Source organism: Ipomoea nil, unplaced genomic scaffold (genome assembly GCF_001879475.1).
Source record: "Ipomoea nil cultivar Tokyo-kokei standard unplaced genomic scaffold, Asagao_1.1 scaffold1834, whole genome shotgun sequence".
Taxonomy (NCBI): Eukaryota; Viridiplantae; Streptophyta; class Magnoliopsida; order Solanales; family Convolvulaceae; genus Ipomoea; species Ipomoea nil.
The window spans coordinates 2,393,585-2,404,820 of NW_017618262.1; the positions used below are offsets into that span (position 1 = coordinate 2,393,585).

An 11,236-nucleotide genomic window follows, 5' to 3' on the forward strand; every position below is an offset into this window, starting at 1 on the left:
TTGTGTTTGTGGGGAATAAATATTTTCTCCCGGTCCAGCCGCATATCTGGTTGCGCCTATATTAACTCTTCTATTCACTCTGTCTGCAGGTGACATACGAATAAGATTTTTGGTTCTAACTTGCTTTGGATTCTAGGTTATTTCTCAACGACTATGCGAATAAGATTTTTTTTTTCCCATTGTCTATTTATGGCAGTACTTAAATACTCATTTTGGTGAAAGATATGAATAAAAGCTCCTGAAACAGCTTGCAGTACGCTGGAAATTACTTACTTGGAGAAAGACTGTCATTTTGATCCCTTTGTAGAATTAAGGTATTCTTTTATGTTTTTCTTTTGCGTATACTTGCTCTTATTCTTTGCCTGGTATTGATGTCAAATGGTGTTTCTGGAGGCCACAACCTTCTTTTTTCGTATTAATCAATACAAGAAGTATTTGCTCTTAAACTTATTCTTTCAAGATATCCAGTGTGGTATATAAAGACTGTCATTTTGACTTTGATTCAATGATCATTGCTAATTTATCTACTACTTCACTAAGTCAGAGAGACACTAAGTAAGCCCAAAAATAGCCAAACTTGAATAGACAACAAAATATATTACAAGGTTGGAGTTAAATTAGTGGGGTGTGCCAGGCCAAAGTAATAGTGCAGTACCAAGGCGACACTCAAAGACGCAAGTAGCAAGCTACCTTGATGGACCTTTCCCCTAGAAAAATTAAGTTAATATCGTGTGAGCCAATGGCTCACGTATCAGATATTAAACTAATAAGAACAGATACTACACTTGATCTTAGCCAAAAGGCCGAGAAAGGTATGTTTTTTCCCATTGACAACCCACTTCTTTTATATTGCTCATGCACAACCACATGGTTTCTACTATTTCAGTGTGGGACTTAAGGAACAGTGGGACAGTGTTAATTTGTATTGCTGATTATTGTATTCTAATAAGTTAAGAAACTTATGCAAAAATTAGTTAAGCAAAGTCTTGAAGATAACCATAAGACTAATATGTAGTCTAATTCTCACAAAGATGCAATTTGTTTGCATTTGCTATATCCTGAATTGTTCCTTTTGTATGTGGGGAATATATAATCAATTTATTTTTATGCTTTTCGGTGATATATTGTGGATAATACAAAGAATAAGCACATACGATTTACATATTCATATTAATATTCAGAACAAGTTTTTTTTTTTTTTCTTTTAATCCCTCCACCGGGAATGAAAATGTTTGAAATCAATAATGGGTAATGCTCTATTATAACTTGCCTCTGAATCAATGTTATTCCTATATTACTATGCAATAAGTTTTTTTTTTTTTTTTTTCCGTTGATTTATGGAAGCGCTTAAATACTCATTTTGGTGACACATCTGAGAAAAACATTGTGGGAAATTAACCTGTTAGGCAGATCCTAGATAAAAGACATTTTTGAGGGGCATGGTTTATTGAAAAATAAAAAAAATAAAAAAAAATCCTCAACATTGACTCACACGTCTTCATATCATCTATTTTGTGTGTTCTAACAGAGTTCAAGAGGTGATAAAGGCAACTTGTTCATCCTGAATTTGGCAGATACCTCTTATTGAGCTCCTATCTAAAATCTTGAAAGGTATTCTTATATGTTTTTCTTTTGGGTATGCTTGCTCTTATTCATTCATAAATTTATGGTGTTTGACCTTTTCGTTTGGTATTGATGTCAAATGGTGTTTCTGGAGGCCACAACCTTCTTTTTTCGTATTAATCAATACAAGAAGTATTTGCTCTTAAACTTATCTTTCATGATATCTAGTGTGGTATATAAAGAGTTCATTATGACTTTGATTCAATGATCATTGCTAATTAATCCGCTGCTTCACCAAGTCAGAAAGAAACTGTAATTAAGACCAAAAATAGACAACAAAAATATATTATTATTATAAGATGTTATTATTATATTATAAGATGTTGGAATGAAATTGATGGGGTGTGCCAGGCCAAGGTAATAGTGCAAAACCAAGACGACACTCAAAGGCCCAGGCAGCAAGCTATCTAAATGGGCCTTTCCCCTAAAAAAATTGAGTTAATATCGTGTGAGCCAATGACTCACGTATCAGATATTAAACTGATAAGAACAGATACTACACTTGATCTTAGCCAAAAGGCCGAGAAAGGTATGCTTTTTCTTATTGACAGCCCACTTGTTTTATATTACTCGTGTATCTTCATATTCTTTCTACATTATCAATGTGGGACACTGGGTCTTGAGCAAACACTGAGACACATACTAATTTGTAGTGCTTATTAGTGTGTATATATACCACATATCATCTACATATTCATATTAGTCTGCAGAAAAAAAGAAAATGTTTCTAGTCAATGATGGGCAATGATACTATGACTTTGCAAAAAAGATTTATTTTCTCTTCTTGATTTCTTGCAGGGATTAATTCACCTGTATTTATCACGTCTGTGTTTCTGCACATGCTAACATAAATTTAGAATGCTGCATTTCTATTAACTAAATTTGATGAGTCTGTCTTGTCTTTGCATATAGATATCGAAGATAAAAATGAACCAAATTTAATTGTTCGTCTCCCCTTGTTAGAAATAAAAGCCAATGTGAAGGAAACACGCAAAGACACATGAACAATGTAATCAAAAGCTGTAACTTGAAAGAGAAAGACTTTCTTCGAGAGCAAATCTCATGTAACGTGGGCTGTGAGATATTGAGTTAAATTGAAGGCTGACAGACCGACTTGGCAAATCAAAATTTTCCAAAATTTCATTCTATAGATTGGGAAACAAACTGCCTGATCTCTCCAATATCATCGGATCACTAGATTTCTGGTAAGTCAAATTTATATAAATGCTTGCTTAAGAGGTTAGACTAGAATTGATGGGGTGTGCCAGGCCAAGGTAACAGTGCAACACCAAGGCGACACCCAAAGGCCCAGGCAGCAAGCTACCTAAATGGGCCTTTCCCCTATAAAAATTGAGTTAATATCGAGTGAGCCAATGGCTCACGTATCAAATATTAAACTGATAAGAACAGATACTACACTTGATCTTAGCCAAAAGGCCGAGAAAGGTATGCTTAATACCATTGACAACCCACTATTTTTAATGCTCGTGTATCTTCACATTCTTTCTACATTATCAATGTGGGACACTGGGGCTTGAGCAAATAGTGAGACAATACTAATTTGTAGTGCCTATTGTGTATATATATATACCATATATTATCTACATATTCATATTAGTCTGCAGAAAAAAGAAAATGTCTTCTACCTCGAAAGAATGTTTCTAGTCAATGATGGGCAATGATATTATGACTTTGCAAAAATGGTTTTTTTTTTTCTTGATTTCTTGCGGGGATTATCTACCCATTGATTCACATGTATTTATCCTGTCTATGTTTCTGCACATGCTAACATAAATTTAGAATGCTGCATTTCTATTAACCAAATTTATTGAGCCTGTCTTGTCTTTGCATATGGATATCGAAGAAGAAAATGAACCAGACATTCCTCCAGAGTCCATGAGCCACTTCAACCCTTTTTGATGTTCTGAATTAGTACATCTGAAGACGAACAAACAATTGAGCAGGTTGGTCCTTCTTCATTTTATTTTTATTTTTTTCCATTGCTTTATTTTAGACCCTCTCATTGGTTGTTATACTACACATATCATCATTGTTAATTGTAACATGCCTTTTGCTCTCACTAGTTAATTGTTCGTCTTCCCCCCGTTAGCAATAAAAGCCAATGTGAGGGGTTTAGGAAACACGCGAAGACACATGAACAATGTAAGGAGATTATTTGTGTAGTTTTTGTTTCGACAGACTGACTTGGCAAATCAAAATCAAAAATTTTATTATTCTATAGATAGATGGGAACGAACTGACTGTCCACCACTCCAATATCATCTAATCTCAATAGAATTCTGGTAAGTCAAATTTACATAAATGCTTGCTCAAGATTAGACTAAAATTGGTGGGCTGTGCCAGGCCAAGGAAATAGTGCAACACCAAGGCAACACTCAAAGGCCCAAGCAGCAAGCTACCTAAACGGACCTTTCCCCTATAAAAATTGAGTTAATATCGTGTGAGCCAATGGCTCACGTATCAGATATTAAACTGATAAGAACAGATACTACACTTGATCTTAGCCAAAAGGCCGAGAAAGGTATGCTTTTGTCCATCGCTTTCCCACTTCTTATATATTGCTCATGCATCTTCACAGTCTTTCTACATTATCAATGTGGGACTTGAGCTACCAGTGGGACAATATTAATTTGTAGTGTTGATTAGTGTATTCTAAATTACTAATATGTTAAGAAAATTACGGAAAAATAGTTAGGCAAAGTCTTGGAAGCTATGCACCAAAGTGTGGAATATGATTCCAAGGCTATTTGGTAGTCTAATTCTCACAAAGATGCAATTTGTTTCCATGTGTTTGTGCGGAATAAATATTTTCTCCCACCGCATATCTGTTTGCACCTAAATTAACTCTTCTATTCCTTCTTCTTTTTTTTTTTCTTCCTGCATTTGAGGATAGATTTAACACCAGTAAATGCAAGAAAATGTGGCTGTAAAGTTTGATTACTTCAAAATTGCAGGCTGGTATGTACAATGCTGATATGTGTAAAGAGATATATTCAATTTATTTTATTACTCTTTTAGTGATATATAATATATTGTTGATATACAAAAATAAGCACATACAATTTACATATTCATATATTAATTAGCAGAAAAAGTTTTTTTTTCTTACAAAAAAAAAAAAAAATCCTTCCACCTGGAAATAAAATGTTTGAAATCAATAATGAGAAATGCTAATCTAACTTGCTTCTGAATCTAGGTTATTCCTCTATTTTTTTTTTGGGTGTAACCAGGGTTTCCACCGTCCCGGAAATTTAAGGCTGCTCCATACCCAAAGCCAATGATTGAACCCTTGACCTTTGGTTAAGGATGGATGAGACCCTTCCACTCAACCACACCCTCCAGGTTAGGTCATTCCTCTATGAATATGCCAATAAGATTTTTTTGTCATTTAGGTGACAGATACCCCAATAAAAGCTCCTGCTGGATTTTGCAGCTCCTATTCAATTGACAGGTTTAGACCTCACCAAAATATCTGGCTGCTCTACGTCAGAGACTAAAAGAGCAGTTTCAAGACACACTTTCTGAGTTATAAAGACCAAAAAATAGTAAAATCTTTAGAGACAATGTAAATAAATCATAAGATGTTTGGATAAAATTGGTGGGGTGTGCCAGGCCAAGGTAATAGTGGAAAACCAAGGCGACACTCAAAGGCCCAGGCAGCAAGCTACCTAAATGGGCCTTTCCCAAAAAAAAATTGAGTTAATATCGTGAGAGCCAATGGCTCACGTATCAGATATTAAACTGATAAGAACAGATACTACACTTGATCTTAGCCAAAAGGCCGAGAAAGGTATGGTTTTTCCCATTGACAGCGCACTATTTTTATATTGCTCGTGTATCTCCACATTCTTTCTACATTATCAATGTGGGACACTGGGGCTTGAGCAAACAGTGGGCAATACTAATTTGTAGTGCTTATTAGTGTGTGTGTATATATATATTTACACCACATATCATCTACATATTAATATTAGTCTGCAGAAAAAAAAGAAAAATGTCCTCTACCTCGAAAGAAAATGTTTCTAGTCAATGATGGGCAATGATACTATGACTTTGGAAAAAAGATTTATTTTCTCTTCTTGATTTCTTGTAGGGATTAATTCACATGCATTTATCCCGTCTATGTTTCTGCACATTCTAACATAAATTTAGAATGCTGCATTTCTATTAACCAAATTTGATGAGCATGTCTTGTCTTTGCATATGGATATCGAAGATAAAAATGAACCGACAGTTTTCAAGAGATACATCCACATCGGTACACACATTCATCCCGAGTCCATGAGCCACTTCAACCCTTTTCGATGTTCTGAATTAGTACATCTGAAGACGAACAAACGATTGAACAAGTTGGTCCTTCATTTTCTTTTTATTTTTTTCCATTGATTTATTTTAGGCCACTGATTGGTTCTTATACTACACATATCATCATTGTTTATTGTAACATGCCGTTTGCTCTCACTAGATTATTGTTCGTCTCCCCCTGTTAGAAATAAAAGCCAATGTGAAGGAAACACGCAAAGACACATGAACAATGTAATCAAAAGCTGTAACTTGAAAGAGAAAGACTTTCTTCAAGAGAAAATCTCATGTAACGTGGGCTGTGAGTTGAAAGGGATTATGTGTAGTTTTCATTTTGACAGAACAACTTGGCAACTGTAGATTGGGAAGGAACTGCCTGTCCACTCCAATATCATCAGATCTCACTTGAATTCTGGTAAGTCAAATTTACAAAAATGCTTGCTTATTTTTTAGACTAGAATTGATGGGGCGTGCCAGGCCAAGGTAACAATGCAACACCAAGGCGACACTCAAAGGCCAAGGTAGCAAGCTACCTAATTAGGCCTTTCCCCTAAAAAAATTGAGTTAATATCGTGTGAGCCAATGGCCCACATATATCAGATATTAAACTGATAAGAACAGATACTCAATCGTTATGCTGTGCATCCGTATGCACCATGCATGGTGCATACGGATGCAAAAACGACGTCGTTTTATTAAAAAACGCGCGTCTCTCCTTTAAAAAAATTCAGATTCGATTCCCAGCAACAACATTATATTATTCATTCATTCTGGAATTATAGTTCATTGATTATGGAATTATAGTTCATCGATTATGGAATTGTAGTTCATCGATTCTGAAATTTTAGTTTATAGATTATGGAATTTTAGTTCATTCATTCTGAAATTTTTAGTTCATAAATTAGATTATGAAATTATAGTTCATCGATTATGGAATTTTAGTTCATATGTTGTTGCTGAGAATCAAACCTGATTTTTTTTTTCTTAAGGAGAGACACGCGTTTTATTAAAATGACACCGTTTTTCATCCGTATGCACCATGCATGGTGCATACGGATGCACAGCATAATTTGCCACAAATACTACACTTGATCTTAGCCAAAAGGCCGAGAAAGGTATGCTTTTCTTCGTCGTCGACAGCCCCCTTCTTTTATATTGCTCTGCATAACCAGATGCTTCTACATTTTCAATGTGGGACTTAGCAAACAGTTTGACAATGTTAATACTGCATTTCAATCAATTAAATTTGATAAGCCTGTGTGCATATACATCTGAGAAAAAATATTGTGGGAAATTATCCTGTTACAGAGATCGTAGATAAAATACATCTGATTGTTTTTTAGGGGAATGGTTTATCAAAAAAAAAAAAAACATCCACATCATTGATTCGTATTGGCATAAGTGGTTGTGCACTCTCATCCCTTAAGAGTCGGGTGGGAGATTGACCTTTTTATGGTGATTGACCTTTTTGCTTGGTATTGATGTCAAGTGGTGATTCTGGAGCACACAACCTATTTTTGTTCTTATTACTCAATCAATGCCAAGAAGGATTTGCTTTAAACTTGATTCTTTCAAGGTAGCTAGTAGTGTGGTATGTAAAGACTGTCATTTTTGTCCCTTTGCTTGCTTGAAGGGTGCAGAACCACAACCATCAAGTATTAGATTCAGACAGATTCAACGAGCAGGATATTATAAAATGTTGGAATGAAATTGGTGGGGTGTGCCAGGCCAAGGCAATGGTGCAATACCAAGGCGACACTCAAAGACCCAAGTAGCAAGCTACCTTGATGGACCTTTCCTCGAGAAAAATTGAGTTAATATCATGTGAGCCGATGGCCCACGTATCAGATATTAAAATCCCCCCGTCAGGAATGAAAATGTTTGAAATCAATAACGGTTAATGCTAATCTAACTTGCTTTTGATTCTAGGTTATTCCTCTATGACTATGCGAATAAGATTTTTTATTTTTATTTCCCATTGTTGATTTATGGCGGTACTTAAATACTCATTTTGGTGACAGATATGAATAAAAGCTCCTGAAATAGCTTGCAGTATGCTGGATATTACTTACTTGGAGAAAGACTGTCATTTTGATCCCTTTGTAGAATTTTCTCTCTAAAAATTATGGTAAAAATCTGCTTTGATTCAAAGTACCCATTAAATCTTCTTTTATATCTAATTTGCCTTCACATCCTTGCCTACAGGATTTGTTCTTGACCCCACCAAAATATATCTGCAGCACTAAGTCAGAGAAACTAAAAGAGCAGTTGTATGACACACTTTCTGATTAACTAAAACTAAAAAAAAACACAGACAATGCAAAGATAATACACACATATATATCATAAGACATTGGAATAAAATTGATGGGTTGTGCCAGGCCAAGGTAATAGTGCAACACCAAGGCGACACTCAAAGGCCCAAGTAGCAAGCTACCTAAACAGGCCTTTACCCTATAAAAATTGAGTTAATATCGTGTGAGCCAATGGCTCACATATCAGATATTAAACTGATAAGAACAGATACTACACTTGATCTTAGCCAAAAGGCCGAGAAAGGTATGTTTTTCTTCAATGACAGCCCACTTCTTTTATATTGCTCGTGCTTCACATTCTTTGTTCATTATCAATGTGGGATAATATTAATTTGTAGTGCTGATTATTGTTCTAAATTTCTAATATGTTAAGAAAATTACGGAAAATTAGTTAGCCAAACTCTTTGAAGCAATGAGTATGCATGCACCAAAGTCTTGAAGATGACTCCAAGGCTATACGGTAGTCTAATTCTCTCAAAGATGCAATTTGTTTGCATTTGCTATACCCAAAATTGTTTCCTTTAGCCAAACTTGCAGAGACAATGCAGATATCGTAAGACTATGCAAACTAGGTATATTTCCATTCTTTATTTCTTCTAGTGATTATACACTCATCCATTAATTGGTGAAACATATGACAATTTAAGGCCGAAGTAGCAAGCTACTTTATTCATTCATAAAATTATGGTGTTAACTAGCTTGGTTGGCATAAGTGGCCGTCCACTCTCATCCGTTAAGAGAAGTTGGGAGTTCAAAACCCCCTCTTGTATAGAAAAACCAATATGTCCAACACTTTACCCCATAGTTGAGTTGGTCTGGTGCGAACGGTGATTAGTCTGAGTATGGAACGATATATATATATATATATATATATATATATATTATGATGATTGACATTTTTGCTTGGTATTGATGTCAAGTGGTGTTTCTGGAGCACACAACCTATTTTTGTTCTTATTACTTGTTGGAATTTTTAGCTAAGAATGGCATTTTGAGTGATTATTTTGTGGTACAAATATATGTGGGATCCACTTCGGCACTTCCGATTTGGGTCGGGTCAAAGTGGATTCGGGTTCTTCGTAGTGAGACGAAGAATTTGATATAATGTACGCTCAAAATGGGTAATAGGTGAATGAGAAATTGATTCTCAAAGTGGACCTATTGGAGAGAAGTCAAAAACTTAAGTTTAAATGCTAATTAGAAATAAGCATTTTAATAACTTTCGTTGCACTGCACGAAAGTTGTAGAGCTTAAGTGTAATTAAGCTTTGGTTGCTTAATTAGTGAATTGGGATTTTTAGCACCTTTCGTGCTATGCTTTCATGCTGGACGAAAGTGCATGCAAAATTGAAAGCTTAATTATAAGCTTTAGTTTCATGCTGAAAGTTGGAGTTGTGAGCTCCTTTCGTGCTCTCCTTTCGTGAGCTACTTTCGTGCTGAGCACGAGTCAATGCTATATGCATTGATTCGTGCTGCACCGTTTCGGTGCGTGTGGACCACTCGGGTGTGGTTTTCGGTCCCAATTCGTTAAACCTTCGGGTTTGTACAGACTTCTTGGTCACTCAGATATTTTGAAACAGGTCGTTGTGGTCGGTACGAATTAATCGCGTATTAAGTTCGTGACCGTTGGAATTATTACGATAATAATTACGACCGTTTCAAACGTTATTATCCAATTATTAAATTTTGAATTTATGTTGGTTAATGGCCATGAATATGCTTTAATTCCCTTCTCCTACAAATAGCTTGGTGGTTGGCAGAATGTTTTGCTGCGAGCTTTGAATCAATCAAAATTCTTTTGTTTTCTCTCAACTCTCATCTAGTTTACAAAAGAAAAGAAATTCTGCCGAACATCTTCCGTAAAACATCGGAGTGCTCAGCTTGTGTTCTAGTTCGCCGGGCTTTGGGTTGGAGTGCTCGAACGCCAAAGTCGTAGTCCGTTTTATCCTGGGAGACTGACGCCACAACGATCCTAGCACCCTCGGGAGGTGGCGAATCGGTTTTAAGGAGAGTGTGTGTACACACGACTCGGGCTTCATCATCATCTTCTTCTTCTTCTTCTTCTTCTTCTTCTTCTTCACGTTGGGTTAAACCTCAGGTTAGAAACCCATTCTTGCTTTTATTTTGTTCTTGGTTTCGGACCAAGTGGTGGGATTAATCTCGGATAGATTAAATCCCTGTACTAGTTTCGTACTAGTTGTGGTGGGATTAATTTCTTGGAAATTAAGTCCCGTGTTCTAGTTTCGTACTAGTTGTGGTGGGATTATTTTGATAAAATAAATCCCTAGTTAGTTAATATATATACGAGGTATATATATGTAATTTTGGTTTCGTACCAAAATTGGTTGGAATTAATTTTGTACAAATTAAATTCCATCTTTCGGGACAAATATATATATTTATATATATTTTGTGTATCGATTTATTCACCATTTTCCAACATTACTCAATCAATGCAAGAAGGATTTGCTCTTGGTATTGATGTCAAGTATTCTTTTCTGCAGGTGACAGCAGATTTAACACCCGCGAATGCTGGTGCCTCTTATTGAGCTCCTCGCTAAATTCTTGAAAGGTAATCCCTACAGGATCAATACCGAACATGCGTTTTAATAAGTTCGGAGAATTTTAGCAGCTTATGTTCAAATACTTGAGTTTATTCTTTATAAATGCAATCATCATCAAACACTAAAACGGAAAAGAATTTACTCTGTAGATTGCAGCAAGAAAGTGACAATGGACTGTCTGGTTGCAACTTCCAGCCATGACTAATAGGTTTCTACTACCAATCACAACTAACAGGCAGCTACTGGCTGTAACAATTAGCATGTTTTCATCCGTGTTTTAAAACATAACACATTGAAAATTGTTTTGTCTTCTTTATGGATCGATGAAAAGAATGGAACGATTATGACTATTATTATCATTTAATCTCTTAACTATTGTTATGCTTCTTGGTTTTAGCCCAGGCAAACTAGG

At 35.6% G+C, this 11,236-nt stretch overlaps 1 long non-coding RNA gene across 4 annotated transcripts; it reads left to right on the forward strand.

Annotated features, from left to right (window-relative positions):
- Positions 1-628: 628 nt before the first annotated feature.
- LOC109193182 lies at positions 629-10,972 on the forward strand. Of its 4 annotated transcripts, none has more exons than XR_002056221.1 (3): positions 629-812; positions 1,529-1,611; positions 10,765-10,972. It is a non-coding gene; the product is annotated as an uncharacterized LOC109193182 (long non-coding RNA). The 4 variants fall into 4 exon arrangements; XR_002056222.1 differs by having other exon boundaries at positions 1,575-1,611; XR_002056220.1 differs by lacking the exons at positions 629-812; positions 1,529-1,611 and adding an exon at positions 5,282-5,434.
- Positions 10,973-11,236: the final 264 nt, after the last annotated feature.